This window comes from Colobus angolensis, unplaced genomic scaffold (assembly GCF_000951035.1).
Source record: "Colobus angolensis palliatus isolate OR3802 unplaced genomic scaffold, Cang.pa_1.0 Scaffold129, whole genome shotgun sequence".
Classification (NCBI taxonomy): domain Eukaryota; kingdom Metazoa; phylum Chordata; class Mammalia; order Primates; family Cercopithecidae; genus Colobus; species Colobus angolensis.
Genome location: NW_012114141.1, coordinates 11,158,741 through 11,177,993, shown reverse-complemented (window position 1 = coordinate 11,177,993; position 19,253 = coordinate 11,158,741). Strand labels below are relative to the sequence as shown.

The window sequence follows — 19,253 nt, the reverse complement described above, 5'->3', positions numbered from 1 at the left end:
AAAAAGTGTTTGATCGCATTCTTCCTGGTTCATGAAAACACCAGTCCAGGTAAGATGGGGCAAGCATCATTATTTCCCTAGGCCAGATCAGTTCATAGTACTATTTTCTGAGTTTTTCCACTCTTTATTCAAATGACCAAGTATAACCTTTATATATTTATCTCTTTTCTACATTATGTACCTCCCAACTGTATCCTAATGAACATATTTCCCTCCTCCGAGAAATTACTGGATTCATTTATTGTGGAGAGTTGGAACATATATATTCCAGCTAGGTACGGTTCTTAACCCCTTTACACAGGCAAAGCCAGAAGCTGTTGTCATGTCACAAACCTGGAAAAGTCTAATAATCTATTAAGAGAAGCAAGAAGACAAAGTTGGTTTGCTTCTCCACCCTCAAAATGACAGCTCACTCTGGTTTTACATTTAGACACTCAGGGCACTATAGCTTTGTAAGTAAGTGGAATTAGGTTTGTGTACACAAATTCTGACACATTAAATGTTATTTAAACCAAAGCAAAACTTAGTAGAACTACTGAAATGCAGAATGTTACAGATACCATTTGAGCATGTATCTCAAGAGAATTCACTGACTACTTGATGAAAAGTGCCATGTAATACTCTTTAAAGACAATCTACCTACACCATACACTGATGAAATGATACATGAAGTCTGTATCTGTATGGTGATATTGCCTGGAGGCTATATTAAAATGGGAAGAGAATTGCCTTAGCCTAGGTTCCCCAGAAAGCAAAGCTCATGCTGCAATTTTATTAGGCATTATAGCATCCGAGGAAGAAGGAGTGGAGGCAAAAGTGAATGAGGCATAGAAGAAAAGAGAATAAATATAAAGTGCATTGCTAAGTTGGCCACACTTAGTACCCAACACAACTGAGTATTCAATTGTGTAAGACCATCTTCTAAGAGGCCATATGAACTATGCTGATCTGGCACAGTAGCTCACGCCTGTAATCCCAGCACTTTGGGAGGCGAAGGCAGGTGGATCACGGTCAGGAGTTTGAGACCAGCCTGACCAATATAGTGAAACCCCGTCTCTACTAAAAATACAAAAAAAAAAATTAGCCAGGCATGGTGGTGTGCACCTGTAATCCCAGCTACTCAGGAGGTTGTGGCAGGAGAATCACTTGAACCCAGGAGGTGGAGGTTGCAGTGAGCGAAGTTCACACCACTACACTCCAGCCTGGGCAACAGAGCAAGACTCCATCTCAAAAACAAAACAAAACAAAACAAAACAAAAAACCAAAGAATTTATCTACTGGCTCTCCCATTATCAAAAATAGGGCTAACTTCCTCCACGTCTAGGTTGTATATACCTGGCCACAGAACAGGTCCCGTGGTGCTTCATGCTTCAGGAGAGAAAGCAATCCTTATGTGGGGAAACTTGGTCTCTACTTCCACAGATGGGCATACCCCACATACACTGGTTAGCAGATCAGGTGGCAGGTGGGGTGAAGCAAGTTGCCCTGGGCCCTGGGGAGATAAGTGGAACTTGGAGGCTCTGCAATTTTCTGATACAAGGGCTCTTTCAGCCAACAAGTTCTTCCAATTGTCTGGACATGGGCTGTCAAGTTCCAAAGAGAATCATGAAGCTCAATAGACAATCAAACTTCAATTTCACTGTACCATGGACCTGCCTGTATAGGGGCTTTTAATGTAATATAAACTGGTCATGTAAATTAATTGTCCTCTAAGTTACATTTTCTTACAGTAAAAAATTAAAGACATGTAAACTAATCTTTTAATTACACTACCTTAGTTTTTCTTGTAGCTGTTTCATTTCAAGGGCAATTTTTTCTATATGAATATCTATCTAAAAGTTTTATAGAAGCCAATACTTTTATTTTTCCATATATAACTTCACTTGGTATAGACATTTTTAGAAACAATGCGTATAAAGAGTAAAGTCAGAGGAAGTTGAAATAAACACTCCTTTTCTTTCAGGACAGACTGATAATGTCCTGTATATGTTGTTTTAAGTTTCTTGTACATAACACCAACAGCAATGAGGAAGATGCGTATAGAGTAAGACATCTTCAATTTACAAATCAGAAAATTCTTAGGCCCACAAATCCCAATGGATACAGAGATAGGAAAAACACTCCTTAGTTTTACCCTAAGTCCTAGAAAGAGGCTGTAGTCTTATTTGTTGCAGATATTCAGGTGGGTTTGCATTCCAAGGATTTTATGATTTCTCCAACAGGAGTTTTTAGTTCTGAAGAGATCTTTTAGGATATCTTTCCACTACGTAAAGTCAAGGTCAAGTAGACTCTGTGTAATAAGTTACATCAAAAGATGAATAACCTGCCAGGTGCAATGGCTCGTGTAACCCCAACACTTTGGGAGGCTGACATGGGAACATCGCTTGAGACCAGGAATTTGAGACCAGCCTGGACAACATAGTAAGACCCCTGTCTCTACAAAAAATTCTAATTAAAAAATTCAACAGTCATGGTAGCATGCATCTGTAGTTAGCTACTTAGGAGGTTGAGTCAAGAGAATACTTTGTGCCCAGTTCGGGGATTCAGGGAGCTGTGATCATACCACTGCACTCCAGCCTGTGTGACAGAATGAGACTCTGTCTCTTAACAAATGAAAAATAAATAACAAAATAAGATGTGAGATCACCAAAGATTTTTCATTCGTGAGAATCCAGTTGAACATTTCAGAAAATTCACCTCCCTTTTTCCCAGCACTTTGACAAAAGTTCCATTCATTGTTACTTTCCACTCAAGAGTCCCAGCAACCACCGCAAAGGATGTGTGAGGTGTTGGTGCTGCCTCCCAGAGTTCTTCACTATCATGTTGGAGTATGTAATAATTGCCCACCACATAATGAACACCTACTCTATATCAGGAATCATACTAGACCCTTTATATTACCGCTAATCCTCCAAACAAGTATGGAAGTAGATGTTAGTATTCTCATTTGACAATAGGGACATGGGACTCAGTGTGAATAAGCAACTTATCTAAGATGACACCATTGGCAATTGTCAGAGATTGTGGGATTCCAAGATCCATGTTCTTTTTACAACCTGCGCTGAGACCAGGGTAAAGCCTTAGCCCCTTAAAAAAACAAAAAAGCAAGTCTGCTCTGGAAATGTTTGTCATTTCCCTTCCTAAAAGGTTCACCTACTCTAATGCCAAAAAAAAAGTATACATTATAAAGGAAGGTTACCTGACCTCTCATTAGATTGTGTCCATTGCAAAACTACTCATTGATGTTGCAACATAAAATGTAATTTCTCTTTGTAGGACTTATGTACAACCCAGCTGGATTCTAGATATGTCAGTCTGACAAGAGGACGTTTAGTTTGCTAAGCATTTGAGGGTCTGAGTCATCAAGTTTTTGGGGAGCCAAATTGCTCTGTATAACTGAAAAAGAATTTACAGTAATGGAGCTTGGAGGTGGGGACGGCAAGCAAACAAGATGACAGAAACACTTATGTGTCAAGATGTGACACCATGCTGTAGCTCTCTCAACTTTAGATAATCAACTTATTGGCAAATGCATGATACAGATGAATTTCTTGTGGAAACAAATGAAAAGAGGCATTCAGGTATCATATTTATATAGAACTGGTGAGTGCCAAAACAAAGGGATCTTAATAATATAATTATCCCAGAATGCATAGGATTCTGGACATTACTTCGTATTAACAAAGTTTTAAAGAATTGAGATATGAGCTCTTCAAAGCAGTTTCATGTAGCTCTGAAGAGAGGACTCTCGCTGACATCTGGTAGATATGTTTACTTAAGACTGTACTTAGATGTGGGAATAAATTAGTAAATTGAAAGTTCTTGTGGAATTTTCCACAGGAAAGCAATAATAAAAGCCCAACTTTCCCGCACAACTGCAATTAAAGGAAAACAACAAGTCTTAAACAAAATATAGCAAACCAGACTCAGATACATTAGAAAGAGAACTTTTTTTATGATAAGATATTTGCAATATCTGAAATGTCACAGAATTAACATCAGGAATATGCAGGTAGATTTTGCACATCAACAAGAAAAATACATAAAATGCCATAGTAAAATAGAATATTCACAGAAGGAGAGGCCCAAATGGCTAACAAGTATATGAAGAGATCCCCCACCTCACGAGTAATCAGAAATATGAAAACTGACATCACTCTATACCCACAGATTAGGTAGACAGAAAATATCAAGCATTAACAGGAATGTAAAAAGATAAGAACCCCATCTCCTTCTAGTGAGAGTGTAAGTTGGTTCAGCTCGTTTTTCCTAGAGCCAGGACTCCCATTCTGGGAAAATACCACAAGCTCTTACAGAGACCTATAGGTATAGGAATCCTAGCGTCACATACTTTGCAATATTAGGGAGCTGAGTTCAGAGGAGGCAAAAGGAGACAAATACTGGGTGGAGGGATACCTACCATGGAAATCACTGCAGCATAGAAAGCATTGAAAGAGACCTGCATATTGGAACTTGTGAAAAGAACAAAACAAAAAGATCTATAACACAATACTATTTATATAAACTGCAGACACAAAGGAATACCATACATTTTGCATGGAATCATGTATAACCAAGGACATACATCAAGCACATCACACTGGGTGCCTGTATAGAAGAGATGAAAGGGAAAAAATGAAATAAATTGTAGCCATCATAAAATACGGAGTATCATTATCTCAAATCCCCACACCTAAGGCCATTCCCCCACAAAAATGCCAGGTTTTAACCATCTCTTTACTATCTCTTCCCTGAGTCACCCATGTTGTAGCAGTTACTGCAAGAAAATGGACATTACATGATTGGATAACAAATCCTGAGTGAGAAGCACAATCTATGGCCTTGGAGCCAGGAAGATGACATTTAAAATGGCCTGAAGATGACATGGGAAGAAAAGAGAGAAAAAAAATAGAAAGCAGTAGACAGTCCTGGTTGATAGATGGTCTTCTAGCAGCAGAATCTATTTTTCCAATCAACAATATTGAACATGAAACTCCTATACGCAAGAGAGAAAAGGCTATTCAGCCACGCCAAAGTCCCCAAAGTAAATCTGTCTTTAGGGATCCCTAAATCTCCAGTAGACTTCTGGAAACCTCTGATCTAGGAATTCTCATATGTTTAAGCCAAGTCTAGCTGCTGAGTGTATGAGTCAACTTTATTTAAAGGGCCAGAGTAGAGCCACTAAATCTCCTTTGCATCATCACCAGTCTACGGAGACACTGGCCCTAAGGCTATGCTGCCTGGGACAAGGATGGGGAAACCTGAGAGACAGTCTTTGCTGCCACTACTCCTACTTTATCCTCTGAAATCAAATTGACAAATGTATTTCATTTTTACAGGCCTGGTATTGAATGTTCAGTTTGTTTGTGTCATGTATGTGGGTTAAGCAGGTTTAAACTAAACTATCTCCGTCTCTTCCTAGTTTCCCCCAGTTCAGAGGCTTATGAACCAGTACCCAACCCATTTCATATGGGGAATGACCCAAGGAATTGGGAACAGTTAGTCTGTAGAAGACTTGAAATGGCATTCTAGCTCACACCCAAGCTAGCTGCCAGGTGGAACAGAAAATCAATTTGTTCCATGCTGCTTCCAAAGAGTATAGCCAGGATTAATGAATGAATAAATGGATACTACTCAGAAGTCAATATCAGCTCAAAAGAAGGAAGAATTATATCACACTTAACTGCCTACAAATGGACATAATGAGTTCCCCCATCACTCAAGGTGTTCAAGCAAAGACTGAAATATCATGACAACGAGGTTGTAAGAAGGCTGGAACCTCAAGTAAATGACCTCTCAGATCTGCTTCAGTCCCAGGTTGTAGCATGACCATGACCGTGTCCTCAGGGATCAGCTTTTAGGCTGTCCCTGCTGCTGTATTTTAAGTTCTCTACAAGGAAACGTGTGAGATTAACCTCAGTTAGATTTGACTTCTGGTGCCACTTACTTTGAATGTATAATCATTCCCTGCAAAAGCAGATGAGCCAGTAAAATAGTCTCCCATCTGCCTCTCCATGATTTTTTTTAATAACCATTCCACTAGCTCCTGAGAAAACCTTCTCTGTGCAGCCATGAATCAGACAAGCTGATTTGAAACCATTATCAGAGAGAATGATGTGCCAGAGTCAAAGAGCAACTCTAAAGTGAGAAAAAATATAGAAAATAAATTCTAGGATAGTCTGATACACTGGGGACATTTCTTTGCCATTGGTTCATTAGCATGATGTCAAAAACCACAGTAGTTATTGAGTCTCCACCATAAAATGAATCTCAATTTAATTGCCTCTGGTTGAGAATCCGCACATGGGTTGTTTGCTCAGGCACGAATTTATTTTGACTAAAATTAGTCTTAATCAGCTTGGCTGACTAATGATATAGCCCAAAAGCACAGCCAGTGGGCAGTTTGAGAGGCTTCGCTGACAATTCATGTATCAGAGACAAATAGAACTTTTAAAACATGTTCTGCAAGGAGTTAATTCTTCCTCCACATTTCAGACCACTTTCATTCAGTGCCATGGTCATTCACCATGGAAAGGTATCTGGGGAATGAAAAGTGCACTTTGACAGAGTGCTGCCTTAAAATAGTCAGGGTAAGGGGATTGTATTTTGCTGTTCTTCTTATAAGATCTCGGCTACTCCTGCGTGGGCGCCTCATGAAGCTTTAGAGCTAAGAAACTGGCTTATTTTGAATGTCTATCAGAAACGGGCATAATTAGATTCTGACCACTTTAAATTACTGTGGATTAGAAGCAAAACTAAAAATGTGCTGGTGCAACTTCTTCCTCCAAAATAGTGATTACGAGTCACATATTTACAAGGATTGATGACATCCAGTTTGTCATAAAAACATTGCAAATGCAATCAGTTTCATCATCTCCAGGAATCCTTTCATTTCACATCCAAGTGCAGCTTCTTTCTCTCCAAAAATAAGACCATATTTCTCCCTTAAAAAACAAAATGCACAAATACATCTGATACAGACAGGGATATTGGGGCAAGAATGGTAAGGCAAAGGAAGTGCCATGATTCCAAAAGGCATGGTGTCCGTGGCATACAAAAATAAAACCACTGACTCCAGAGATTCAAAGCCAGTATATCTTTAACTTGAACCTAAGTATCTCTGGGTTTCTGAGAACTTATTCTCAGATGTTAACAAAATGTTTATTAAAAATTTTTTAATCTCATTTCATTCCAAAGTAATTTTTTAAAAACTTACATATGGCCGGGCGCAGTGGCTCAAGCCTGTATTCCCAGCACTTTGGGAGGCCGAGATGGGCGGATCACGAGGTCAGGAGATCGAGACCATCCTGGCTAACACGGTGAAACTCCGTCTCTACTAAAAATACAAATACTAGCCGGGCAAGGTGGCGGGCGCCTGTAGTCCCAGCTAATCCAGAGGCTGAGGCAGGAGAATGGCGTAAACCCGGGAGGCGGAGCTTGCAGTGAGCTGAGATCCGGCCACTGCACTCCAGTCCGGGCGACAGAGCAAGACTCTGCCTCAAAAAAATAAAATAAAATAAAATAAACTTACATATATTTTTGCTATTGTGAACAGTGCTGCAATAAACATACGTGTGCATGTGTCTTTATAGTAGAATGATTTATAATCCTTTGGGTCTATACCCAGTAATGGGATTGCTGGGTCAAATGGTATTTCTGGTTCTAGATCCTTGAGGAATTGCCACACTGTCTTCCACAAGGGTTGAACTAATTTACACTCCTGCCAATTGTGTAAAAGCATTCCTATTTCACATCCTCTCCAGCATCTGTTGTTTCCTAACTTTGTAATGATCGCCATTCTAGCTGGCATGAAATGATATCTCATTGTGGTTTTGATTTGCATTTCTCTAATGACCAGTGATGATGAGACAGGGATGAAACTGGAAACCATCATTCTCAGCAAACTAAGATAGAAACAGAAAACCAAACACCGCAAGTTCTCACTCACAAGTTGGAGATGAACAATGAGAACACATGGACACAGGGAGGGGAACATCACACACTGGGGCCTCTCAGGGGATGGGGAGCTAGGGGAGGGATAGCATTAGGAGAAATACCTAATGTAGATGACGGGTTGATGGGTGCAGCAAACCACCGTGGCATGTGTATGTGTATGTAACAAACCTGCACGTTCTGTACACATATCCCAGAACTTAAAGTATAATTTTTAAAAACTTACATATCTTTTTAATCATCTAGATCAACTCAAAACCAAATAAATTTCAATCATTCATTTGTATTCAGGTTTACAGTGACTAAAATAATAATAATAATTACCTGCCTTTAATTGTTGCAAGCTAGTGAGGACAAAAGAAAAGCAGACAATATATAAATGATACAGTTCACACTCAAACCCACAGAATTTGGCTCACTGGTTCCATGAAAGGTTAGTAATCAATAAGAGAAAAGAGGTGGGCAACTTCAGTTATCACAACTGAGGATACTGTTCAGGACTTCCCAAATTTGAGGCATCTAACAACCACCTGAGGCATTTGGCACACATACAAGCACATTTTTAAAACGAGATATATTACACTTAAAATAATGTTTTTCAATTTATAAATTAAAACAGCATAATTGTTTTGTCAATGAGAGAAGCTAATGTTTGAGATCTTTCCCCAGGTGTCTTTATCTACCTTGATGATGGATAGCTTGTGCTGTAGATGAGATTCTTCTAGAACAAGGCAAATTTTCTTGCCTGAGACTAGAAAACATTATCTTGACTATTGAAGGGAGAAGGAAAGTAAAAGAAATTTCAGTTAAGTATGAGGCAATTTGAGAGTGAAGAAGACTTGGACTCCCATTCTGGGGCTGAGGCTGTGAAGACAGCAAGACCCCATAAAAGAAATGGACGTGTGATGTATGAGTTCTCCAAGCCTCAGAGTAACAAGGACATGGCAGGATAATTTCATGATGTTGAGGCCCAAAGTAGCCTGAGTTTAGATAACAACCATAAAATTTCCCATAGCTCAATTTGATAGAGAGAGAATAGAATCGTCATATGCACAGGGCCATAAGAATGGCCCAAAAATTGGCTGAGAGAAAGAGAAAACTTGACATGAAAGAGCTTGCAGTCAGGAATGAGGAACAAAGCTGGACCCTGCATGGATCAACAGGCGAAGACAACGTCTCAGCTGATGCCAATGTGGGCTGTGGACTGACGACATTACAGACTACCTGTCCTCGCCCATGACTTGACACCATAAGGAAATTATTCCCAGATTTTAACGTGCATCAAAACTATCTAGAAAGCTTGTTATCACAGATTCCTGGGCCCCAGCCACACAGCTCCTGATTCAGCAGGCCTGGGGTGGAGAGTGAGAATCTGCATTTCTGAGAAGTTCTCAGGTGATACTGATGTTGCAGCTCTGGGAACCACACTTGGAGAATTGCTGTTCTGTTGCATCCTAACCCCCTGACTTACATGAAACTTAGATAGAAGAGGAAATCCCAGAACAGTGGAGCTCATGCTAGGAGTATATTGATGGGAAGATAAAGATTTACATTTCTCATACACCTGTGCAGGGGGACTAAGGTTCATGCCCATTCTGGAGATATGAGCAAATGGCTTTGCAAATCTCTATTTGATTATTTTCTCTTCTGGAAAGCATCACTTCCCTATTTCACTACAACATTGAATGTGATTATTAAATATACCCAATAACATAGTGATGTATTTCTTCAACATTTAATGAAAAAAGGTCATTAAGTGTTAAAACCCACTGTCCAGTATAAAATATTTTAAATAAATTATAGACAAGATAACAATGCTTCTAAAATACATTCTAGCAAGTCACTTATCCACTCAATATTCCCCTGATGCTTCCTGCTTACCTAACTAAGATCTTCAGGCCCTCAAGCTGTGGCCTGCAAGGCTGTACAGGGCCTGGGGCACAGCTAACCCCCTGTCCTCTTTCCCTATGCTCCCAGCTCACTCACTCTGCCCTGGCTACACTGAACTATCTTCTGTTCCTCGATAAGCCCAAGGACGTTCACACTTCAGAATTATGTGTACTGTTCCCTCTGCCTGAAATAGCAGCCCCTGAGCCCCTTCCATCCTTTCCATCAGGCCTCCACTCAAATAGCACCTTATCAGGAAGGATTTTCCCCTTCACCTGCAAAAACAGCTCCCTTCACCTTCATCTTCCTTCACTCTCCATCTGCTCTATCCAAATCTGTTATTCTTCCCTTCACTTATCATGGCCTGATATATTTCATATTTTAGTTGTTTTTATCTTTTGTCTACTAGAATGTAAACTCCATGAAAGAGGAAATTTGCTTTGTTTACTGCTATATCCCCTGGAAGCATCTGGCACATACCCTCACTCAGTAAATAACTGTGAAATGAATGAACAGAAAGAAAGGTCCAGCAGGTCCAAGGTACCAACAACCCTATGCCTACCAACACCCAAAGAGGCCTACGGGAAAACAGCCTGACCAGCATGGCAGCCCCAATTGTTTCTGCATGCCCACCTTCCCCTTTCTCTTTCACCACCAAACACCCACCCACCTGCACTAAGGAAGAACTACTCATGTGCTGTTTGCAAGAAAGAAAGGAGGCAACAATCCAGGGTGAAGTGAACTGCAAATTGGAAAGCCAGGGACAAGGAGAGAATTCTTGCTCCACCTGAAGTAACCCACCTTCAGGTGAGAATGCAAAAGAACCACCTGTAAGTCCATGGCCCCAGGATAGCCATGGCGACATGAGTGGACAGACATCCTTCCCGACATTTTTATATGAATAATACACAGGCATATTAATCAGTGTTTCAACTTTCAAAGTAGACCTGGTTCCAGACAAAGATCTCTAGGAGTTCATTCATAAGGAATATAAAATCTCAAAATTAGATCAATAGAAGAGACAGGAATGGGGCGAGTGAAAGGGGTTACACTTAAATATTTTCCATAGGCTTTCTGGAAGCTGAGAATTTCCCTGCTCCAAAGCCCACAACCATAATTGCTTTTGGTAAGTAATGTGTTAAGTAATGTCAAAGGGGTCACTTTTTTTTCATTCTCAGCTTTTATCAGAAACACGGAAGTGCCACAATTGAACCCTCCATTATCACCATCTTCCTTGGAGACGTTTGAGAACTTAGTGAGTTTATCCTTTTGTATGAGCAGAGAGTTCAAATTGAAAGAATTTTTCCAATGAATCACATTAACATTTATTCCAAGTGTCTTTTTACATTTGCACCTTTAAAAAAGAGATTGAGTTTTCCAGAATCAAAATGTATCTTCTTCCTTAATACAGTGATAAATTCCCACTGAAGCTGCCCAGATTATACTTCAATGAAACCAAAGATCCAGAGAAGCTGCAGAAAAGAGATTGAAGTGACTTTCAATTTAAAGTGATTAGGAGTTCAAAAAAGGCAGCTTTTCTGAATGTCAAAGTTCTACAGACTCTCAAGTTTTGAATTTGGAAATTTAGAACACTGTTGTGTTAAGTGGCACTGAGATATTCCACATATGAACATATTCTTAAATTTTCTACTCCTTTCTCTGTGTGTTCTCCATCCATTCCTACCACAGAGGCAGATACATAGATGGTTTTCAGTAATATATGTAAATGAATAGATGAATACATATCTTTGCATACCCATCAGAAATCTCAGCACCTTCTGGAAGTTTTTTAATATTAAGTTTGCATTTGTTATCATATGTGAATCATAATGAAAGACCGATGTGATATAATTATTTTTCCAAGAGCCCTCCCAGTGGACAGCAATATATGGTAAAAAGATCATGGGCTTCAGAATATAGATACGGATTTGAATCCTGGTCTCACTACCCCTTGTTTCCTTACATTAGCTGTTTAACTTTCTTTTACCTCAACTTTCCTGTTTGTGAAATAGGAATAATAGTACCTATTTTGTGTGGGAGAGACAGTTCTCTCCATGGATCTCTCAAGCCCATATGCAGTGCGCAGGGTATGCCAAGAATGCAAGGCCCTGTGTACTCTTGACCCAGGCTATTTGTCAGGGTTGTGCTTGCAGTGAGCAACTTGGAGGACAAAGTAATGTCTCCCGCCCTGGAACAAAGAACACAACTACTTACTACTTGCTATAAAAGTAGTAGATTCTCCAAGTTCAATGTTCCTTGGCTATGACACAAACCCACTGTGGGTATAGTATACCTCTGGACCTGTGTCAGCTTACCCTTTGAATCTTAGTAGCAAAGGGAGCTGATGCTGATGCTCTTTGCTGTGATGGTGAGTAATAAAGTTCTTTGTCTCTGACCGAGGAGTCTCAGGTCTTCGGCTAGCATCAGAAACAAGAGACTAATAATCGCTGGAAAATACATTTTAAACATTAATAGGTTAATTTATTAGCTTGTAAGTAGGGTAAAAGAAAACCCCTCACCTGACATTTTACAGAGCTGTTGAAAGGCTAGATGCAGTAGCCTAAATAAAATACCTGCCACTGAATAGGCACTAAATAAACACACACACACACACACACACACAATTTTCCTTTAGCATCTCATTTAAATTTGCTTAACTATCTTAGATAAATAGTTCTTGACAAAATCATGATGGCGGCCAGGCACAGTGGTTCACGCCTGTAATCCCAGTACTTTGGGAGTCAGAGGTGGGTGGATCACCTGAGGTCAGGAGTTTGAGACCAGCCTGACCAATATGGTGAAACCCCATCTCTACTAAAAATGCAAAAATTAGCCTGGCATGGTGGCGTGCGCCTATAGTCCCGGCTACTCGGGAGGCTGAAGCAGGAGAATCACTTGAACCCGGAAGGCGGAGGTTGCAGTGAGCCAAGATCACGCCACTGTACTCCAGCCTGGGTGACAGAGCAAGACTCTGTCCCAAAAAAAAAAAAAAATTATGATGGCAGGAAGGTTGTTCCTTCCTTTACCTTTCCCATATAATGTCTCGAATCTGTCCCACAGGGAGTGGTAAAGTAACCGAATTCTCCACAAGGGCTTATAGCAGTTACCTCTCTGGAGGTATAAGTGCCTGTAATAGGGGAAAACTGAAGAAGATGCAAGCCATGGGTCTCTAATAACGAAATTTCAAACACTGGGTGAGAGTATATTTGGGGGCAGGAGACCACATCTATACTCTTCAAACTCCAACACAACTTGCCATATTCATTACCCTTCCATCCCGTCACTGGATCCTCTGAAGTTTACTTCGCATCAGGGAAGGGAAAGGAAGGAAATTTTAGAAACAGAGTTTATACCAAAATATAAAATCATTTTCTGATAACTGAGAAGATCTATGTGATGCAAAAGAATGTACCAAAACAGACTCTTCACCAGATGCTTGTAACCTGGTCTTTACCTCCAAACATATCTAGAAACAAAAAGCTGCCTTGCTCTCTTCATTAGTTTTCTATTTCTGCTATAACAAATCACCACAAACTTGGTGGCTCAACAACACAAATTTGTTGTCTGACAGTTCCGTAGATCAGAAGTCCAACACAGGTCTCATTAGGCTAAAATCAAAGTGTCAGCAGGGCTGGTGCCTCTGTGGAAGCCCTAGGACAGAATCTGTCTCCTTGCCCTTTCTAGCTTCTAGAGACTGTGCTCATTTCTTAGCTCCTGGTCCCTTTTCCCCATTCCTGGCAGGTCAAGCTCTTCTCACACTACCATCTCTCTGGTTTGCCATAGCCAGAAAAGATCCTCAGCTTTTAAGAACTCCTTTGATGACATTGGGCCCACTGGGATAATCTAGGATAAGCTCCCAGTCTCAAGGTCCTTAACCGTAATCACATCTGCAAAGACCCTTTTGCTAGATAAGGTAACATATTCACATGTTGGGAAAAGGGCGATGATTAAGATGTAGAATAATTAGGACTAATTGGGACTTGGAGGGGCATTCTTCTGCTGACCACACTTGGCTTCTAGAAGCCTACTGAGATTGACTCATTCCCAAAGATGTTCAACTTGACCATTTCTCAAGAGCATCGAAATGGTTCTAAAGGTAAAACATTTCTACCATGGTGAGGCAAATGAACAGTGCCCAGTGATAGGGCATCTTTAATTTTTGTTTTAATCTCTACACATTACCAGGAAAAAAATAATTACAGGAATCTTTTTGAGATTCTAAAGGAAGCCACTCAGTGCCAGTAACCATGGTGATGGAAATTCTGAGAAGAATGTTAACTTCCATTACGTGAAAGCAGATGAAACCAAAGCCTTGGCCCACACAGCAAACCTTTGGGTAGCAACGTGTTCTAGAAAAATGGAGCCTGAAGAGTCCAGATTGTTTTTTCTTGAAATATCAAGCAAGTCGGAAATGATTACTACCCATGAGATTTTTTTTTAAATGGTGTTAGGTTTGGGGGTGTGTTAGATTGTTTTGCATTGCTATAAATGAATACCTGAGGCTGAGGAATTGGTAAAGAAAAGAGGTTTATTTGGCTCACATTTCTGCCTGGCGCTGGCATAGTTGGCTTCTAGTGAAGCTTCATGAAGCTTTTACTCATGGTAGAAGGCAAGGGGGGAGCAGGCATGTCACATGGCAAGAGGGGGGAGCAAGAGAGAGGGAAGGAGGTGCCAGGCTCTTTTAAATTCTAAACTAACAGCAAGAACTCACTCATTCCCATGAGGAAGGCACCAGGCCATTCATGAGGGATTCTCCCTCATGACCCAAACAGCCACCACTAGGCCCTATCTCCAATTCTGGGGATCACATTCCAACATAAGATTCAGAGGGTGAAAACATACAAAGTCTACCAGGAGGTGATGAAAGTGATATGACAACGTGAGGTCTATGTTGCCTGGAAGGTAGCGGGAGGCAGAGCAGATGGTGGGAAGAAGAAAAGTGTATGTGTACCTTCGAGATAACGCTCACAGGAAAATCTGTTCATTCAGAAATGTTTATTGAGCACCTCTGTATGAAAAAAGGCACTGTGTTAGGTGCTCTGGGCTTGAGGATGAATTAATCAAGAAGCCTCTCCTGAGGGAATTTGCAGTCTAATATTGAAGATAAGAAACAAATCATTCTTTGAGCATAGGAGATGAACAGAGCTCTCAAGAGCAATGCTTCTCAAACTTTGTTGCCTATATGTCTTGTTAAAATGCAGATTCAGTATGTCCAGGGTGAGGCCTGAGATTCTACATTTTTAACAAGCTCCCAAACAATGACAGTGCCAGCACTGCCAGTCACAGGACCATGCTTTCAGTAGCAAAGATCTAGAGCAGCATTTCTTATACCTCATTGTGCTTGAGAATCACATGGGGAAATTGCACAAACGGAAGACGCCCAAGGCTCCTCCCACATATTTTGGTTATAATTAGCTACAGTGAGACTCTGGCAACAGTATGTTGTGAAAGCTTCCATTATGATTTTAATATGCAGCTAAAGACTGAGTACTGGTAACACAAAGCATTATAGCTGTTGAAAAATCTTGGTTGTTGGTTCTAAAAATGTGGGTCCCAGACCCACAACATCAGTAATCGCAGAGAAACTGATCAGAAATGTAAATTCCTGGGCCCTGCCCCAGGCCTACTGAATCAGAAACTCTGGGGTGGGGCAAAAAAAAAACTGTTTTAACACACTTTCCACATGATTCCAATGTGCAATCAAGTTTGAGACCCACCAATCTACGGCAGCTGTTCCACACAGAGACGCACATTCGAATCAGCTGGAGTGTTTCAAACACACAGCTGTCCTTGCCTCACTGTGGTGGAGTCCTGACTGGGATATTATTGAAAACATCCACAGGTAGCTCAGATGTGGCCCCAGACGAAGAACCACTGATGGAGGGTGTTGCCCAGAAAAATCATCCCCTTCTCTTCTCATTCATTTATTCATTTCTTCAACACATTTCACAGAGCAACTACCTAGTCCTCGGCATCAAAGAGCCCTCACTCATTTATAGAAGAAGACTAAAGAGCTTGGAAGTAGGGAGCAACACAAAATGGGGAGTAGACAAGGTAGTAGGTATCAGCACAGAGATAAGAGACTCTGAACAGAGAGGACGGATCCAAGGCGGACAGCCTGGAAGCTGGGGACCCAGCTGGAGGCCAGCATAATCGCCTGGGTGAGAGGTGAGCCCTCCCTCCTCGAGAGGTGAGCCCTTCAGAGGAAGAGATGAGAAAAGGAGACCCAGGACTCATTACCAGCAGCTCTGGCTTGCTGTTCCATGGGCAGCCCTTTCTACCTGTGATCAATACATGCCTATTTAGCAGCATACTCACTCTGTCTCTCATTCTAGACCGTGCTTCTGCCCAGAGTTAATCAGTTTTTGAATGTCGGCATCCTGTCATTTCATCATCTGCAGATTCAGTGACCAGAGAGGAGGAAACACAGGGAAGCTTTATATTAATAAAGGTCTCGCGTTGAATATTCCTAAGGAACAGTCAAAAGTAAGCAGTTCGTGTGCTTCTTTTCTGGTAGATTGGGCCCCATGCCTTCCCAGAGCTCCCAATAAGCAACTGGATCCACTCTCCACTCCAGAACCTGAATGGACTGTTTGCTCAATACAGCTACTGCCAGCCAGTCAGCTTCGTGGGACATGTGCCAAGAGGTCTTCCATTCCATTCCATCTTGAGTAAACAAATTAGAGTCCCAACAAAAACTCTTCCAATGAGCCCTTTACTGAGCTAAATTCAACATACGTCATAATCTAGGAGGAAGCACCAGAATGGAAAACTACTTTAAGTCACAGAAGCTAAAGGAGCAATTGTAAGTGTTTTCTACAAAGTATATATGCAGGATCAGCAGGCATGGGAAATGCACACCAGCCCCTGCTGGGATTCTGGGCTGCCAGTGCATGAAGGCAGAGTCAAGACTGTGGATTCTGGAACAGGAATCCCCTTGAGAGAGCATCTAATTCAAAATGCATCCATATATGGCTTAAAAGTCATCCAGGTTGTCATATCATCTGTAACGATTATTCACTAGAGCCAAGAGCATTTATATTTTGAAGATCAGAACAAGATTCCCAGCAAAACAGTAAGGGAGCATTTCAGGGAGCAGTGGGAATATGTGTGGGATGAAGCCAAATTATAAAGTCATTATTAGGGTGGCTCACACCTGTGATCCCAACACTTTGGAAGGCCAAGGCAGGAAGAGCACATAAGCCCATGAGCCCAGGAGTTCAAGTTCAGCCAGAGCAACCATCAGGCTGAGGCAGGAGGGTCACTTGACCCAGGCAGGTCGATGCTGCAGTGAGCTGTCGTAGCACCACTGCACTTCAGCCTGGACAACAGAGTAAGACCCTGTCTCAAAAAAAAAAAGTCATTACTTTAAAGGGCTTCCAAAGTCTATATAGAATGAACTGCCAGCAGCCCAAGGAATTACAAATGGAGCTCCATGTATTTATGCAAATGTTGAGGGCATATATTCATTTCAAAGAGTGTTTGGTTCCTGCTGTATTATCAATGCCTGTCAGTATAATATAATGTTTAACACTATCTGGGTTTGAGTCCTGATTGCTACTAATTGACATGAGACCCTATGCAAGGTCCTCACTCTTCTCATCTATAAAATGGGAATAATAATAATAGTAACATCTACATCCTAAAGATTATTGAGGCCGGGCATGGTGGCTCACTCCTGTAATTCCAGCACTTTGGGAGGTTGAGGCGGGTGAATCACCTGAGGTCAGGAGTTCAAGATCAGTCTGGCCAATATGGCAAAACTCCATCTCTACTAAAAATACAAAAGTTAGCTGGGCGTGGATTACAGGCAGGTACTTGTAATCCCAGTTACTCAGAAGGCTGAGACAGGAGAATCGCTTGTACCTAGGAGGCGTAGATTGCAGTGAGCTGAGACCGCACCACTGCACTCCAACCTGGGTGACACAGTGAGACTCAGTCTCAAAAAAAAAAAAAAAGACTATTGAGACAATGTATTAATAGATAAGGTTATTAATACTGTATTGGACATACTATAAATACTCAGTAAACTTTGTCTATTATTATTGTCCTTTCCAGGAAACTAGGGTTCTCAGCATGTTCATGGAGGAGGATTACATGGATCAGGGTAACACTAAAGACAATTTGTCAAGACATAGTAAACACAGTAAATTCTTCACTTAAGCTATACTGGTATTCAATGCCTGAACTCAGTCAATTCCTTACTCTTTGAATATTAGAAAATAGCTGAGGGACTACATTTTGATGATGTTGATCACGGAATCAGAAGAGACTAAATTCATGGAAAGACTTTCAGAAATTCCAATTGTTCATAAAATTATATAACTGAGTAAAAAATTAGAAATATAACATTGACACTTGCAACAGAACCTGGTTAGACTTCCACATCAATTCTACTTCATCTTCCAGAAGAAGGCTTTCAGAGTCATTTTCAATAAAAATTAAATTTACTGAAGAAAATAATTTAAGCAGTTATATGAATTAACAAATGTTAAAGCCATAAGATTGTACAATTACCTTAATGCTGTCTACACTGGCCAAATACTTACAAAAAAAAAAAAATTCCTTTTATTTATTCCATTGGCCTAGCTCATTTGTTAGAATATCCATGATAATCTCCTATAGCCTTATTACCTACAGATTTTATGAACCTAGGAAACCTAGATTCTATCTAAAAAGATTGACCTCACAGAGGCAGAAAGTAGAATGGAGATTACCAGAGGCTAGTAGGTAGGGACAGTGGGGACAGGATGGGGAGATGTTGGTCAAATGGTAAGAAGTTTTAGTCAGACAAGAGGAATACGTTCTGGAGTTCTATTGCACAGCGTAGTGACTATAGTTAATCCTGTATTACATACTCAAAAACTGCTAAGACAGTAGATTTTAAATCACCACAAAAAGTAAGTATATGAGGTGGTGAAAATGTTAATTAGCTTGATTTAATCATTTCACAGTGTATATATGTATCAAAACATCATGTTGTATACCGTAAATGCAAACAATTTGTATTTGTCAATTACAAAATAAAAACATAAACCTAATTTTATTTTTATATACAAAAATTAAACAACTGGGAATTTCAGACGCAACATAATTTATATCTATCTAATAGGAGTTGCAGATAGGAAAAAAGATTGAATAAGAATGAGGAATAATGCCAATAAATAAACAGAAAAAGTTTTTCAAAATACATGTTTTCAAATTGAAAGAGCAGGTGAAGTATCAAGAAAGACGAAAAAAAAAAAGACCAACATCTAGAATCCTGAGGTGACATTTCAGAAAATCAAAGATAAAAACAAAATCCTAAAACTTCCAAAGAAAATAAAAAAACGGCCGGGCGTGGTGGCTCAAGCCTGTAATCCCAGCACTTTGGGAGGCCGAGACGGGCAGATCACGAGGTCAGGAGATAGAGA

The 19,253-nt window shown here is 40.5% G+C and overlaps 1 long non-coding RNA gene across 2 annotated transcripts in view; it reads left to right on the top strand.

The window, feature by feature from the left end:
* Nucleotides 1–14,107: 14,107 nt before the first annotated feature.
* The window catches only part of LOC105505793, an 11,952-nt gene continuing 6,806 nt past the window's right edge, over nucleotides 14,108–19,253 (top strand). The window contains exons 1-3 of one of the 2 annotated variants that reach the window (XR_001000806.1): nucleotides 14,117–14,785; nucleotides 15,795–16,915; nucleotides 17,899–17,947. This is a non-coding gene — a long non-coding RNA (uncharacterized LOC105505793). Of the gene's footprint in view, nucleotides 14,786–15,794; nucleotides 17,375–17,898; nucleotides 17,948–19,253 lie in introns of those variants that run through there. The other variant, XR_001000805.1, reaches the window with a different exon arrangement.